Genomic DNA, 16987 nt, shown 5'->3' with positions numbered 1-16987 from the left:
TTGGGTTGAGGGAAAACCCCTGAAGAACCTGAAGAAACCTCAACCAGGTAACTTGCCCCAACCAGGAATCGAACCCGGGCCACCTGGTTTCGCGGCCAGACGTTCTGACCGTTACTCCACAGGTGTGGACATGCCCATCTTACAGCTCAAACATTGCATCCCTGCATTTTGGTTTATTCTGGTCCACGGTTCATTTTCTGAATTAACGGTACTTTAGTAATGTTGATTAAACCCATATAGCATTAAATTAGTTTTTTTTTTACCTTCAATACCAAAAAATGTTATCAATCACCAGTGGCGTATGCAATAGTAATATACGTTACAAGAGCGGTATGTTGACGTTTTCATGGTCGAGGAAAAAATTGAAAAAGCGAAACGTAGTTGAGCTTTTTTAATTTCCGAGAACATGAAAACAAACATACCGCTCGTGTATCGTACATTATTTTGTGCGAAGATCGTTTATTACATACCTGAAAGACGAATTTCTAATTAGTTGCAATGAAATCTCCATGTTGGTTTCTGTTTAATGACAGCAACTTCGGAAAACCAAAATATCTTTCTTCAACATTGTTGCTATAAAATGTTTTCTGTGTTTACTATACTCCAGCAGGCCGTGATATACGTCTGTCTTTTTTTTCCCCCAGTCTATAAATGCGAACTTAAAAGAAACGGTAAGGTTATGTAATGATTCATTTTTCATTTTAATATTTTAACAATATTATTTATATAACATATTGCAGTAATAACATCGGCATCTGGAATCTTGTTGATTTTTTCACGGCTTCCTTAATGTTACTTGTATCAGGAATGCAATAAGTTTCGTGGAGTAGTAGACTTTACTTAATTTTTGCAAATATTTAAAAACAATAATTAACACTGCAATTTGGGTGAAATTGCAGTGGTAAGTTTCCAATTTATAATTATTACTATGTTAAACGTCTCTAAAAATATGTTAAAAGCCTAAAGCAGTAAAATGAATGTCGCGCTTAAGCGGTAAGAAGAGGGAAATTGTTATGTGTGTTACGTTGGGAATACTGAATGTGGTATTTCACACTTATCGCGTATTGGTTGTGCGGAAAACAAGCAAATACGCACGATCTCGCACAAAATTGTTTTCAAGTGGGGAGGGTTATTATTAAAGCTGTTTACAATTTACATAATCGGTATTTTAAATTTTATGTGTTATTATTATTATTATTATTATTATTATTATTATTATTATTATTATTATTCAGTCTTCTGCCCAAGAGCAGGTCTTTCATTGTACACTCTCCAATCTTCCTATTTTCTGCCTTCCCCTTTGTCTCCTCATACGATGCATTATCTTAACGTCGTCTATCATCTGATATCTTCTTCTGTCCCGAACTCTTCTCCCGTTCACCATTCCTTTCAATGCATCCTTCAGTAGGCAGTTTCTTCTTAGCCAGTGACCCAACTAATCCCTTTTCCTCTTCCTGATCAGTTTCAACATCATTCTTACTCCATCCACTCTTTCTATTATTATTATTATTATTATTATTATTATTTTTATTATTATTATTATTATTATTATTATTATTATTATTATTATTATTATTACATTGCGGTGTATTTATTAATATTATACTATGCTCTATTAGAACATATATTCATGAATATCCTTATAAAATCTTTGAAACGTAATTTTTTCCACAGCCATCCAATTTTTAACTTTGTTTAATTTTGAATAATAAAAAATGTTTCTGTCATTATTACACTTACACAATCGGGTGGCTGGGTGGGGGGCTGAAATCTAAAATGCAATTAAGCCCGGTTTCAGACTTCCCCCTCAATATCTAAATTGAGGTGTTTTTTGTTTAAATTGAATTCAATTTAAATAATTAGTTATTTAGACTGGGAAGTTTTGAAATGAAAGCCCTGTATATATATATATATATATATATATATATATATATATATATATATATATATACACGATTATAATTATTAAACACAATAATGGAACATGAAACTCACTAAGGATGAAGAATGAAGCTTGCATTATCTATATTGAAGGAGAGGTAGGAGGACTAGGGCCTATACCTTATGTCGAATTAGATTTTGTTACTCTGACAGTGAAAAATTAGAGAAGGGAAAACGATTATATTTAAAAAAAAGTACTCAAATCTAAATATGTCATTTTTTTAATTCAATAGCGAGGTTCAAACCCGGTAATCCTCCTTTGCTTACGCCCCTGTCAATTACCATCATATTAAGATGGCAGATTGTCATCAACAATAATAGACTTGTTTTGAAAGAATAGACTGTATTTTTTACTTATTCGTCGTTAAATGTTACATTCATGTTTGAGAACGTCCGAATCAACCTAGTAGAGGCCAGGTTGCAATTATTCAGTTCAGGCCATATCCGCACATTTTTCAGATTAACAAATGAAAACAAAATGAGACTTGTGAGATGCGGAATCAGCGCGACGCTGAGGCTAAGATAAAATGTACAAACATCCAGCCGTTAAGCGAAATTCGAACGCATTGCTGTGGCAACTCACAACGTTATACCTGCACAAAGACGTTGTAGTTTACCTGCCCTATAGTTGTCGCGTACACCGCGTTGCATTTGAATATAGATGAAAGCTGTAGTGCGGTGTTATCTCTACAGCTCATTTCCGGTTTCAATTACCCTACGAAGACAGGAGGGAATTGCATATTTTAACGTTTACGTAAGCCACTGATGTGAAAGGAAAAGTATAAGTGAACGCCCCATTTTAGCGAAAGAAGTATTTACACAGGTCTGACGCAGATCTCTAGGTCAACGCATACAAACCGGCAATTTTTATTCCTCGGTATCAACGTACTGCATGATAACCAACACTGCACACTGCTACACAAACACGTGTGACAAGCAGGATAAGGTACGAGCCCTTTCGTCAAACAACTCACACCTTCGGGGAACAGTGATTTATGGTTATTTATTAACTCCATGTGAAACTACATAGTGGTAAGGTACAGCTCTCTTGCCCTTTTTCGAATTAATTTTTTCTCTTTCATAAATGTTATCCGGCACCTCGTTTCACGTCTCGTTCTCTTCTTCCTCCTTATTTTTCAATCTTTTCTTCTTCTCCATTTTCCTCTCTTATCTTTTCTTCTTCTTTCGTTTTTCGTTTCACCTTTCCTACTTTACCTACTACCCTTTCATTTGTTCTAATACCTTTTTTGCGTTTTAAAATATCCTCTTCTGAATCTTCTTTTTCTTATGTACGTACCTCTTCTTATTCTCAATATAGTTTACATTTCTAAATTTTCCACTACTTTTCTCTCTTTTTTTTTCTTATCCTTTCTCTTACTGAAAAATCCACTTTTAAATGCTGGAAACCTATAGCTTCCCTTGATTCACAATGTTTCTCCTCATCTTGATAATCCCACGCGCACTCCTTTTTTGTTCATTTCTTTTCCTTTTCATCAATTTTAATTGTGAATAGTTATGTCGTGTACTAGGGTGAGTGTCTGTTAAGTGTTCGTGTAGGTGTAGTGTAGGGAATGGGTAAGGATGATGATGAAGGCAGTGGCGGCTCGTGAACTTGTGGATTTGGAGAGCTGCAGTAGATTTTGGTACATACAAATTTCACTTCTTCACACCATTACTAATAAGTGTAGGACAAAAATAAATGCACTACATATCGAAAAACCAAAATTCCCTGACTTAGTTGGGACATGTCTGTGGCATCATTTGCTAATCGCTAAAAAAAAAACTAATACCATCGATTTCAGTCTGAATTTATTATCGGCAGACACTCAACTTGCAATCTACCAGTTCATTCTCAATTGTCTTAGAATTACCTTTAAACAGTGGCATGTTTCAAATGATTTTTGAGAGGCTCGTTTAGATTATTCACGGACTGTAGCATCATCATGTCCCCTAAGGGGAAGTTCATATTGGCCACAAAATTTGATACAATCAATATTTTTAAAAATAATTTCACGATTTTTTCTCATTTCTTGATTATGTTTGAGAATGTTTGTTCTGTTCGTTTCACTTAATTGCGCAGCAATATTAGTTTTGCCTAACATAGCCAATGAAACAACATTTTTCAGGTGAGATTGCGAAGATTCGTGCGTTTTAATTTTTAGGGGCAAATGTCCTAAATCTGTCACACCACTCCTAGTCTATGCAGTATCACCACCGAAGAGGAGGCAACCACAAATGCTGAGCGTAAATTTCATTGTTATACTTCCTTACATATATGCACTATTTTGGCTGGATGAAGCTTGATTAAGATTTAAGTCGGGTAACGAAACGAACGACCCTTTAATTTCACTTCATTACATCAATTTTCTCCGCAAGGGAAAGTTTAAAAAAATAAAATTAATATTCTGTAATTCACACACACTCATGCTTGCACATTTGCACTGGTTAACTTAAGGTACTAAAACGTCACACCAAAGCAACACTCAGATATACTGATGGTCAACAATTTTCTAAAACTGGAAAAGAAGTCTCTTTCGTATTTTACGTGCTATAGGCCTATCAAAAGGATTCTACTCGTGCAATCATTTTGAGTTAAGGTAAATATTAGGTTCTGCTGGAGACTGGATATATACGTAATAATAAGGCAAAAGAGAATATTAATTTCGTTATATTAACTCGATAAGATTCTACAACAGTAAGTATGTGAGGAGAAAATAAAAATTTGGTCATTATGTTTCAAGGGAATAGAGAATCCATTTGACGTAGCATTACAATAACGGTATGGGAGGGGAGGAAAGATCTTCCCTTGTGGCCTGGCTCTGCAAGCCACTGCAGCGAAATATGGCTTTTAAACAGCGGCAGTTTCCCTCTGCTTCCCTTCATCTCTCTACCCCCTGACTGAGCAAGACACACTCTCTTACGAGCTGTCTCACCCTGCAGATCCCAGGACGACTTTGAATGGAGTGTCAATTCCAGGACAGGATAATGCATAAGATAATAGTACATATTCCCGGCCAGATGTACTATAAAGCAATCTACCAATAAGAGCTGTAACAATTCTTCTACAAATTAAAATAAATATTATTTTTATTTTCCTGTCAAAACAGGGAGTGCTGCAGCTCCGCAGCTCTTATGGACGGGCCGCCCCTGGATGAAAGTGAGGAAGGGGGAAGGGGAAACCCGGTGCCGGCAAGTAGCCTACTCCTGTCGAATAGCACCAAGGGGGCCGCCAGGCTTAACGTCCCCATCCGACGGACGAATAACTATTAACAGTGACATATGCCTTCCCTTCTTATGCATTGCGGAGAGTTTTAGGATTTAACCCAGGCATATTGATGCACAATTTAGTAATTAGAAGTTGTACACCGCCAGCTCTCCTAGTCTCTAGGTTGAAATTTTACAAGAAAATTTCTGACTCCGCCGAGAATCGAACTCATACACATCATGCATAACGTGGCCCACCGAAGTGGTGTGCAATTTGAAAATGGGTCACAGTCCTGCCATCTATCCGCAGTATGCGGAACCCGAATCACGCAAAGTGAAGTGGATAGGCATTAGACACACACACACACACATTCAATTTTAATTGTAATTAAACAATTATTTCCTTCAGCCCTTTCTCTAATAGTTTTTCTTTTTCCCTTGTATTCTCTTCCTCCTTCTCCTCTTACCCCTTCACCTTATTTTTTCTTCCTCAGTCTTGTAGTTCTCTGTTTTTCACTTATTTTCCTTTTAATTTTCATTTCATCTCGTTTATCTACTTGCTCCATCTTGTTTTCTTTCTTCTTTTCTTCTTCTTCTTCTTCTTCTTCTTCTTCTTCTTCTCCTCGTTCTCAATTGTAAATCTTTCCATCTTCCTTCTTATAGGCCTACTTCATTTCTTTACATATGGTTAACTCAAATGAAATTGGACCGAGGTTCACTATATGCATTATGAGTATCGACCGGAGTTTGTTTTAGAGGTAATAGCAACAATGGTTATGAAATTTTATTGGTAGGTGTGGTTGGCATGCCTGTTATTATTGCTCCGAATAAATGAAAAAAAAGTAAAGCGAATGGTGCAAGATGGAAGCGTTCAAAATAACAGCGTCCTGTCATGGAGCTTTTTGACTGCAGAATGGCGTACACCTACTGATATCCATCGCAGAATGGTTACAGTATGTGGAGAGACAAGCAGAAGAAAATCAGCTGTAAAGGATTACTGTGTGTGGTTTCGTTCAGCAAGAACATCTCTACAGGATAATCCACGACCAGGACAAGGGCTAAAGGCTATCACATCTAATTAACTTCAACATGTTGAGGCTTTGTCCGAGAGAACAGGAGAATAACAATAAACGAACTTAGTTTATTACTGAATATCAGCCAGAGAAGTAACCATACAATTCTCCAAAAACATTTGCAGTATCGCAAAGTTTGCGCGCAACGGTGCCACATGATTTAACTGCTGAGCAGGAAGTCGAACGTGTGAGAATCTGCCAACAGAATCTCAGACAATAGGCCTATGTGGAAGAAGGTGATCAGTTCTTGCGTCGTATTGTGACCAGTGCCGTGACGAGTCTTAGTGCCATCATTTTGAACCACAATCTCGTCGGTCTAGTATGGATCTCCTCGCCTTTTAAGGCTCAAGTTGGAAGGAAATGCGGGAAAAGCCATGTTATCTTTTTTTTTCTTTTTTCCTATTATCGACGTCCGTTAATAGTGGAATTTCTGGAGCGTGGACAAATGATCAATGCCCAGCGCTGTACAGATACTCTCGATCTTCTTAAATAAAACATCAAGAATAAACGCTTAGGCTTTTTGACAAAACGAGTGATTTTACTCCTTTACAATGCTCGAACTCACAATGCCAGATGAACAAGAAATGAGTTGCAGATGTTTCGTTGGAAAACTCTACCACATCCCACAGTCTAAACTCATCTCTATAATGAATAATTTGAAGGGGAAAATTGTTTCGAGGCCGGGTATCGAACCCGGGACCTTTGGCTAAACGCACCAACGCTCTGCCAACTGAGCTACCCAGGAATTCTACCAGACACCAACTCAATTTTTTCCTTTATATCCACAGACCTCAAAATGAGCTGACAACGGTCAAGCAACCAACACTGAGTGCACACAAACTCTGTGTGACTTGAATTGTGGTTTTCTGTTAACGAACATTGACGTGTATAATGCAAATATAGCTTTCAGGTATAACTCCCTGTGAAGCTGATTTGAATAATTTCGAGGGAAAAATGGTTGAAATCAGCTTCATCTCTATGCTATTTCTATATTTTTGGAGATTTGAAGAAAAAACTGAAGCGAATCACATTTCCATTGGACGAAGCGGTGCAAAATCCTGTTAAACATTAGTTCAGTTAGAGGCCGCAAGGATTCTATGAAGCCGGTAACCATCACTTTGTGTCACAGTGACACAAGTGTGTTAACCGTGGTGAGTGTTAAACAGTAAGTTTAATTACTTTGATTCTGTTAGCGATGGCCAGGTTTCATTTCAAAGACTTAATACTTTTCCATTTTGTTTATTTCCCTTCTTCCTTCGTCTATTTTATTTTCTCTTCCTTCTTCTTCTTACTATTTTATACGCGTTATTCTTCTTCTTCTTCTTCTTCTTCTTCTTCTGTATTAGGTATTATTATTTTTCCCATTCTTCTTCTTCTCCTCCTCCTCCTCCTCCTCCTCCTCCTCAACTTACTGTTCTTTTTCCACTTCTCCACGTGTCTTTTCAGTTTCAATTTTCAACATGTCTTTCTCCTCTAATTTTTTTCGCTTGCTTTTCCGCTTCCTGCTCCTTATTTCAAATTTATTCTTTCTACACCACATTCCTTCCATGGCCTCTATGTTCATTTCCTTCAAATTCTTCGTCTGTTCACTTCGTTATAGGCCTATTTCTTTTCCAGTTTGTTTATCCCTTTCATCTTCTTCTAGCCCTCTCTTTTCTCCTACTTATTTTCCTCTTTTATCTCTTCTTGTACGTCATTCTCCATTTCTGCATTTTCATTCTTCTTATTCAATTTCTCAGCGTCCTTCTCCATACTTTTCTTCTTCTACCGCTTTTCTGTACATTTTCTCCTCCATCGTTTTTTCTTTTTCTTATGATTTTCTTCCTATGTTCATTTCTCAGTTCTCTTGTTTCTGATTTTTTTCTTATTAATTGCAGCGATATATGTTATCTCCCCTTTTCTTTTTTTGTTCCTCCTTTTCTTCTACATTTCTGATTTTATTTGCAGTTCATCGATTATCCATGCATCTTCCATGCCAAAGAACAGGGTTAAAATTGTGATAAACATAACTGAAATTTTTAGTGAATACTGTCGGTGCTAGTATAAATTTCCTCGAGGTATTCTTGATTCCCTTTACCATAATTCTATAATTAATCTGTCCAGCTCTAGCTGCCAGTCAGTAAATCAGTTAATAATACTCTGTCAGTCATTTTTATTATTCCCCAGCTAATTTAGTGCATGATATAGGTAATTGTTCTTTGTCTTGTAAGTTACTTACTTCCCTGAGCAACAACAAGTTTCAATTAACACAGGTTTTGATGAATTGTATGATAAAATCAATGTTTTCCGACCGTGATACATGCAACGGTAAGATCTAGCTTTAACGATGCGTGAAAGTAACGTTCATGGGTGCAAAACCCGCACAGGTCACTGATATTTATCCTCTATAAATGTAGTGTTCCCTAGGGAATATGTATTGGCTGTCGTGGTAGCCATACGTTCTCATTGGTAATAATTCTAACATATCAGAATTTTAGTACATCACTATGGAGTAACGGTTAGCATTCCTGACCGTGAAACGAGAGAGTTTAAATCCTGGTTGGGACAAGTTATCTGAGGTTTTTTTCGGGGTTTTCCCTCAATCCATTAAGGGCAAATGCCGGGTAACTTTCGGCGCTGGACCCCTGACTCATTTTGCTGGCATTATCACCTTTATCTCGTTCAGATGCTAGATAACCATAGCAGTTGATAAAGCGTCGTAAAGTAACCAAATAGAAATCATAATTTTATAATGTTACAAACATAATAGCTAAATTCATCTCTACAAATTTTCCATCTCTTGTTCTTTTATCCATAATATTTTCTAAGTTTGTAATATTTTTCGCAGCGTGACCAGAGACATATCTCTGCTTCGTTTATTTCCTATTCAGAGTTTATCAGATAGCACAGTAATAGTGTCAAAATACATCTTTTGTACAATTTTACAGAAATATGCGATTAAAGTGCATCCGGCACCGAAACTTACTCTGGCTTGTTGTCTCTTTTTCTGCATGCCCCACCCTCTGTGCAAAACTTTTTTCTTTCTTGAATATTAGTCGGACTTTGTTTATTATCCAGTAGACTACTTCTTTAAGCAAGTCGACAGAAGCAATTAGTTTTACAGCTTCCTCTTCTACGGTTTGACTTAACAGTACTCCTACAAAGCAATATACTATAAACTATTACTGTAGACCTATATAATAGAAAATCAGATTTTGGTAGAAATTTTCATATAGTTGCTTTAACTGTGAGGTAATACCACGATTGTCAGTTTGAAATGATACGTTCGATTTTTATTTTGCTGTCATCTATCCGTCACTGTCTACAACACTAAGTTTCTAGGTCTTGCAAATTAGCATTTGTATCTTTGTTATAATGGACATTGGAAACAATACGGGATTTATCTTTTGAAACAACAAGAATTTTAATTATTTGTGACAGAAGAAACCACTAAAAACTCCGATCAGTTTGGGTGTTCTGGGGATTTGAACTCGGAACCTCTAAAAATGTATATACTACTCGTATTATAAATTATTACAATATATGAAGTTAGATATCTTACTATTTTGGATTATAAAGAATGGTTTTTGTATGCATTCCAGAAAATCAAAAGCTTACTTACTTATGGCTTTTAAGGAACCCGCAGGTTAATTGCCGCCCTCACATAAGCCTGCCATCGGTCCCTATCCTTGAGCAAGATTAATCCAGTCTCTATCATCATATCCCATCTCCCTCAAATACATTTTAATATTATCCTCCCATCTATGTCTTGGATTCCCCAAAGATATTTTTCCCTCCGGCCTCCCAACTAACACTCTATATGCATCATTTCTGGATTCGCCCATACGTGCTACATGCCCTACCCATCTCAAACGTCTGGATTTAATATTTCTAATTATGTCAGGTGAAGAACAACATATGTGCAGTTCTGCGTTGTGAAACTTTCTGTATTCTCCTGCAACTTCATCCCTCTTAGCCCCAAATATTTTCCTAAGCACTTTATCCTCAAATACCCTTAACCTCTGTTCCTCTCTGGTCCAAGTTCATTTATATGTGTGTGTGTGTATATATATATATATATATATATATATATAATTCAAGAAAACAAACTATGAATTAGAATATCATCGTAACATGACAAAAGAAATAAGGTATTGTGATATTAGTATGTACAAAGTATGTCATTTTTATATCATCACTTATTTTGTAAGAAATACAAAGTAACATTTTTTGCATCTTGTATTCGCTGACTTTGCTCGAAAAGCAATTATCACATCAGTGAAATTTACTATTTCGCCGCTATTCACTTGTCTAGCGGCCATATTTCAGCAACAATTTACTCCAGGATACATGCTGCGGGGCAGACAGCACTGGAAAGTCGACAACCTGTGGTCTACCAGACACAACGTAACGTATATTACACTTAGCAAGAATGGTATATCCACTCCATCTGTGAAATGTCACAACTTCCGGCCTATTAAGCACAAAGTTACGGTGGCATTTCTTTATCTGCCCGTTATTTCCTTCAAGTGACAAAGAATTTGCACATAATCACCACATGTCTTCCTTCCTCTTTTGTTTCCAGCCCATATCTCCGTTACGAATGAATTATATACGGGAACTGATCTCAGACACAATAAATTTAATGTCTTCGTGGTGAAGGTTTCCCACAACTGTGTTCGTATCATATGACATCACAACCTTTCATATCTAGAAACAGTCACAAACGTAACTGTAATTTCATAATCTCCATTTCAAGAAATATTTTATACATGCTTAGATTTGTTTTCTATATGGAAGTGAAATGGTTTCCTTGTGTGCGTCTGTGTGTGTGCGCGAGAGAGATAGAAGGAGAAACAACAGGGAGTGAAGGAGGGAGGGAGAAAGATAGTAAGAAAGAATCCATATTATATAAAATATTCAGTGAATATGATGAGTTACAATAGAGCAAAGATTTTTATACCTTGAGATGTAACATCTTTGGAGTAGAAATAGTCGGATTTGATTTCTGACAGAAGAAATCAACATTGACACATCTTACAGAAAGAGCACGTGATAATCTATGTATGATGCGCACTGAAAAGTTCTCTTTCAACAACTGTTGATAGCTTGATTACAACTTTATGGACGGCAACTCTGTGTAAACTGTAAATAGTAAACTTAACGTAATACGCAAATGTAAATAACAGTACACATAAAGTAGTGACTAATAATGACAATAATAAACTAATAAATGCCGATATTCAAAATGTGCCATATTTTAGGGAAGTTTCTAAATGCAAGAGATCCAATGTAAATCATCTGTTCTGGTTAGGTTACAACTTGTTTTTTTTTTATTGACTACAGGCATTTACTTCCAGAGAAAATATGTTTAATCATGTTATGAAAAAAATTGTAGAGATAAAGATGTTGATGATGATGATGATGATGATGATGATGTATGTATTTATTCACACTGCAAATGGGTAAATACCATGTGGCAGTGGTAAGATGATGATGATGATCTTATATTTACATTAAATATTATTATTATTATTATTATTATTATTATTATTACATCTTTCTCCTCCCAATTAATGTTCTGTCTATTTTCTCTAATGTTCCCTGTCATTCCAATTTCCATTCTCCACTCCTTCTCCCTCATGCTTCTGAAAATTCTATCCATTCATGTGATCTTTGGTCGTCTACTTCCATTCCTATCAGGTGGAACCCATTCTAGTATTTTGTTTGGTAATCTATCCTCTGCCATCCATACCATTTCAATTGTTCGTTTGTTCTAAATTATGTTATTGAATTCTGAATGTTCATCTTTTTCCTGATCACATTATTCCTTATTCTATTTCTTCTATAAATTCTTGCGGAGCGCCGCCAGAAATCCCTGTCTGTTGAAAATAATCTTGATTTCGTTCTAGATTTTTTTAACTCCCCTGTTACTGCTCTGTATATTATTGTACCGGCACTCCTTACAATTGTAATAAAAATTGTAATTTTTTGTTTTAGAAGCTACGAGTATATTCCGATCTCACAAAACGCTATATAATTGTAATATTGCAGTTCTGTCTTTATTTATCCTGTCACTAATTTCAATATCATAACGTCCATCTTTATTCATTTTTTTTTCGCGAAATATGTTTACTCATATAACATTCTTTTTCTATGTGCATCTTCCAAAAATAAATCTTTTACTCGATACTTTATTTTATTTCAGTTAATTTTCAGCAACATTGTTTCCAGTATACAGGGTGTTTTAAAAATACGGGGCATAATTTCAGGTATGTATTTCCCACATGTAGACAATCAAAATAGTTCATTACAACATGTGTCCGGAAATGCTTCATTTCCGAGTTATGGCTTCACAACATTGAAATTCACCGGAACGTTTTTCTTTCCGCAGGTCGTTGTCATTACAGAAGATGTTCAAAATGTCCACCTCCTGCTTGAATACAGACCTCACATCGATGTCTCATTGACCTACGAACTCGATCTCAAACTCCAGGAGTATTGCGTATGTCCTCAGAACATGCCACAATTCGATTCCGAAGGGATTCCAAATCAGGCACCGGAGACGAATAAACCAATAATTTTAAATGGCCCCACAAGTAGAAATCGAGAGGATTCAGATCAGGTGAGCGTGGAGGCCAAGCAATTGGCCCACCTCTACCTATCCATCGATCAGGAAACCTTCGATCCAAGTACCGGCGAGCTCTACGACTGAAGTGTGCAGGAGCGCCATCATGCAAGAAGTGAATGTGTTGACGATTGATCAGTTGAGTGTCTTCTAAAACATGAGGTATGATGTTTTCCACGAAGTTTGTGTACGCCTGCCCCGTAAGTCTGTTTACAAGTACATGGGGTCCAACTAATCGGTCACCAATGATACCGGCCCGCCCACATGTTGAGGGAGAACTGCACCTGGTGATGAGATGGAACAGTTGCACGTGGGTTTTCATACGCCCATACATGCTGATTGTGGAAATTTATTATGCCATCTCGTGTGAACTGTGCTTCATCTGTAAATAATACTGAGGCAGGAAAGTTCGGATTTACACCACACTGCTGCAAGAACCACTGACAGAACCTAACTCGTGCAGGGTAATCTGCTGGTGACAGGGCCTGTACACGTTGTAAATGATAAGGATACAATTGATACTCTTTCAACAGTCTCCAGACATTCGTATGAGGAACACTGACTTGCAACGCTACCCTTCGTGTGCTGATAGAAGGAGTCATGTTCACAGCCTCCAGAATCTCCTCCTGTACTTCTGGAGTTGTAGATCTTGGTCGTCCCCTTCCCAAACCAGGAGAGTTAAATTTTCCATACTCGCACAGACGGTAATGGAGACGTACAAATGTCTTCCGATCTGGATATTGTCGCTGTGGGTACCTCTCCTGGTACAAACGACGAGCCAGCGCAGCATTGCCGTCCGCCTTACCGTACTGTACATGAAGTGTATCTCTGCCAGCTCTTGATTGGAATACATGTCACACAGTCTAACGCCTACACAACACTGAATATAACCTTCGCCTCGGAATGAACTGTCAGAGTGCCCTCTTAATGTCTCCTTTGACGGCAACGACCTGCGGAAAGAAAAACGTTCCGGTGAATTTCAATGTTGTGAAGGCCATAACTCGGAAATAAAGCATTTCCGAACACATGTTGTAATGAACTATTTTGATTGTCTACATGTGGGAAATACATACCTGAAATTATGCCCCGTATTTTTGAAACACCCTGTATAGATGCACTTAGAACAACAATATACTTATTTAAACTTCACCACGAACAGAAGCGAATTTCTAATTACAGGCGGCTAAAATGTATTGTTCAATTTTTATGGGATGGATTATTTTATGGGAATTACTACATCTAAATAGACTAGTTTCAAATTATATGACTGCTAAGGCTACTATATACAGTATATATATATATATATATATATATATATATATATATATATATATATATATATATATATATAGTAGTTTTAAACTAGATTTTCATTACTCAAATTTAATTTTTTTCGTTAAAAAGGTATGTTGTTCTAATAGTGGAATTTTGCCATAACATTTTATTAAGTTACGTGAAAATCAATTGTAACAATTGTATTAGTACACTTGTTGTTGTTTAGTCAATTGTCCGAAGACAGGTCTGGACCCCACAAGTAACACCAATAAGGCATCATTAATGAGGCAATTAGGCCAGGAGATAATGGGGTAGAGTGGCCAATTCCTTGTATATAATTAATTATAGACCTACTATCATTTCTAGAAAGTTAACGTATGTTAACATTTACAAATACTATCAACTTTAATAAAAATTTAAAAGTATGTATTTGAAATGACTTACCAGATACTGGTGTTTACATTCCTTTTAACTTTAAGTCGATGTCGATGTAAACAGCCACCTAAAAACGAAACAAAACACAAAAGAGTACAATTTTAAAACTGTTCAGTAACAACAATATATGAATAAACTTTTGGATAAAAATAGTGCACTATTGAAAATGTGATTTACAGGTAATATTTTTTTTTCGTTGCGAGCGTAAATAATTGTAATTGAATTACACTAAAACACTACAGTCGTGATCATTAGAATTATAAATAAAATCGAGCTAGATTATACTATCTGGTGCATTTAAACCCAGATTATACTATATGTTGCATTTAAACTCAAGTTTCCTTGATCTCTCAATCGAATCCTCTCATTCGGAAATAATATTGCTTGGAATTTGTACGTTGATTTGCTCTGTCATTGCGGAGTCTACGCTCTTTAGGTATATCGGTGACTACGTTATTTAAATTGAAATCATTTTGTCTGTCACAATTTAGCTCTCAGAATTGTTTGCAATTTTAATTTCGTTGTTCTGAAATTTTACCAGAGCAGCCGTAAATTCATTTTGTGTAGTTAACAATTTTAGGAACTTTTGGTGAATGCGGTTTACCTCCTTTAGAGTTATAATCTTGTGTTTTGTCTTTCTGAACCATTACCAGAGATATGTTGCTCACCTTCTGTTTCTACCACCATCTCTTCGTAACCTAAATACTCTTTTGGTGGTCCAGCTATTTCTAGTGAATCTTTGTTGATGAAGTTCTCACTTATTCATACAAAACAGTAAAATAATAATAATACTAATAATAATAATAATAATAATAATAATAATAATAATAATAATAAATCCAACTTCAAGCAACATTACCATTTTCTTGCCTCTTTAAACCACTGCGCTAATCGAGTTATTAACCATACAAAACAATAAAATAATAATAATAATAATAATAATAATAATAATAATAATAATAATAATTCACCTTGAAGCAACATTAACGTCTTCTTGCCCCTTTAAACCACTGCAAATCGAGTTTATTATCCAATAAACAGAAAATAAAATGCACACGCATGTTTTTAGTACAACTCACAAATGAAAATGGACATAATAAGATATTTGGTGCAAATTTTCACTTTCGCAACCCAAACCTTTTCATGGTAACTAATAATAGTTGCATGAAAACATTAAGTCAAGTGTTATGTAAATGTAAGATTTGATATCAACTGCATAAAACAAGACGGAAATTGACAGGTGAAACCCACTAACGGACTTAGTGTGTTGCACGTGTTTATTTTCGTTCATTTCGCACTTAGTGGAAATTGAAATTATTATCTCATAAAGAATTATAGATACGACATAGGCCTAATGGACTTCACCAGACGAAAGATCACGAAATTTTACATAAGGAACATCCAAAACCTGAAATTGCGAAAAAAAAAAAACTCACTTAGTGTGTTTCACCTGTAGGCCGACGATATAATCCGATTTTACATTAAAGATACAATCCTAATTTTGCTTATAAATACATGGACTAACTTTGATTTTCAGAAAATACCCGTGCATTTAATATACTGAATAGACCACCTCTATATCATGACGAATTTTTAATTTCCTTACATAATATAATCCGATTTTATATTGAACATAAAATCTTAATTTATTTATAAATATGCAACTCCGATTTCAGGAAATGTCTGTACGTTTAATGTGCCGAATAGAATATCTTATGCGAATTTAGAATTTTCACACAGAATATAATCCGATTATATCATACATGAAATCGTAATTTATTTATAAAAATATGCAATTTTTATTTGCACAATATGTGTACCTTTTAAAGTGCTTAATAAAGCAAGCACATTATGACGAATAGAATTTCCTTACAGCACATAGTCCGACTATATTAAACACAATGCAAGTAAATAATATTGCCATAAAACAGGACCAGATAACATATGTATGTATCACTTCGTAGTTGGGGACATGTCAATCACAAAAGAAAACAAGTTACTTGTGCCATTTTTCTTCTTTACCGGCAGCAGCTGCATTCCCCACTGCACATTTGCAACACACGGCGGTTCCCAGTACGCTTACGTGTCAAGAGAGGGGCAACAAAGAGAATGTGGTCGGGATCTGAACCCACAACCGCAGAACTGTCACACATGTCTTTTGACAGAATTGTTTCCATGGCAATGACTCTATTCTCGGCCTCCGTGATCACCAGACCTGAACGATTCAAATTTTTCTGCGAGAATAAGATAGGCCTATACATATTTCTTAAAAAAAAAAAAAGACTTGATATGTTCGTTAAATTCATATGCATAACTGGAAGAATAAAAAAAACGTGTTTTGCATTCACGAAGAGTGGATTACTTGGGGATGACTTAGAGTTGAAATTTATACTTTTCAGTATCCTTCTTGTCAAACTCATCACTTTTGCAGATGGTGTGCGAAAGCCGTCTT

At 35.9% G+C, this 16987-nt stretch overlaps 1 long non-coding RNA gene across 1 annotated transcript in view; it reads right to left on the bottom strand.

The window, feature by feature from the left end:
• Positions 1-16987, bottom strand: part of LOC138715663 (uncharacterized) — a 364471-nt gene that overhangs the window by 130886 nt on the left and 216598 nt on the right. Inside the window, exon 3 of the long non-coding RNA XR_011336533.1 lies at positions 14545-14602. This is a non-coding gene — a long non-coding RNA (uncharacterized lncRNA). The remainder of the gene's footprint in view (positions 1-14544; positions 14603-16987) is intronic.

This window comes from Periplaneta americana, chromosome 15 (assembly GCF_040183065.1).
Source record: "Periplaneta americana isolate PAMFEO1 chromosome 15, P.americana_PAMFEO1_priV1, whole genome shotgun sequence".
Classification (NCBI taxonomy): domain Eukaryota; kingdom Metazoa; phylum Arthropoda; class Insecta; order Blattodea; family Blattidae; genus Periplaneta; species Periplaneta americana.
The sequence above is the reverse complement of the archived record's forward strand: the minus strand, read 5'-3'. Positions and strand labels throughout refer to the sequence as shown.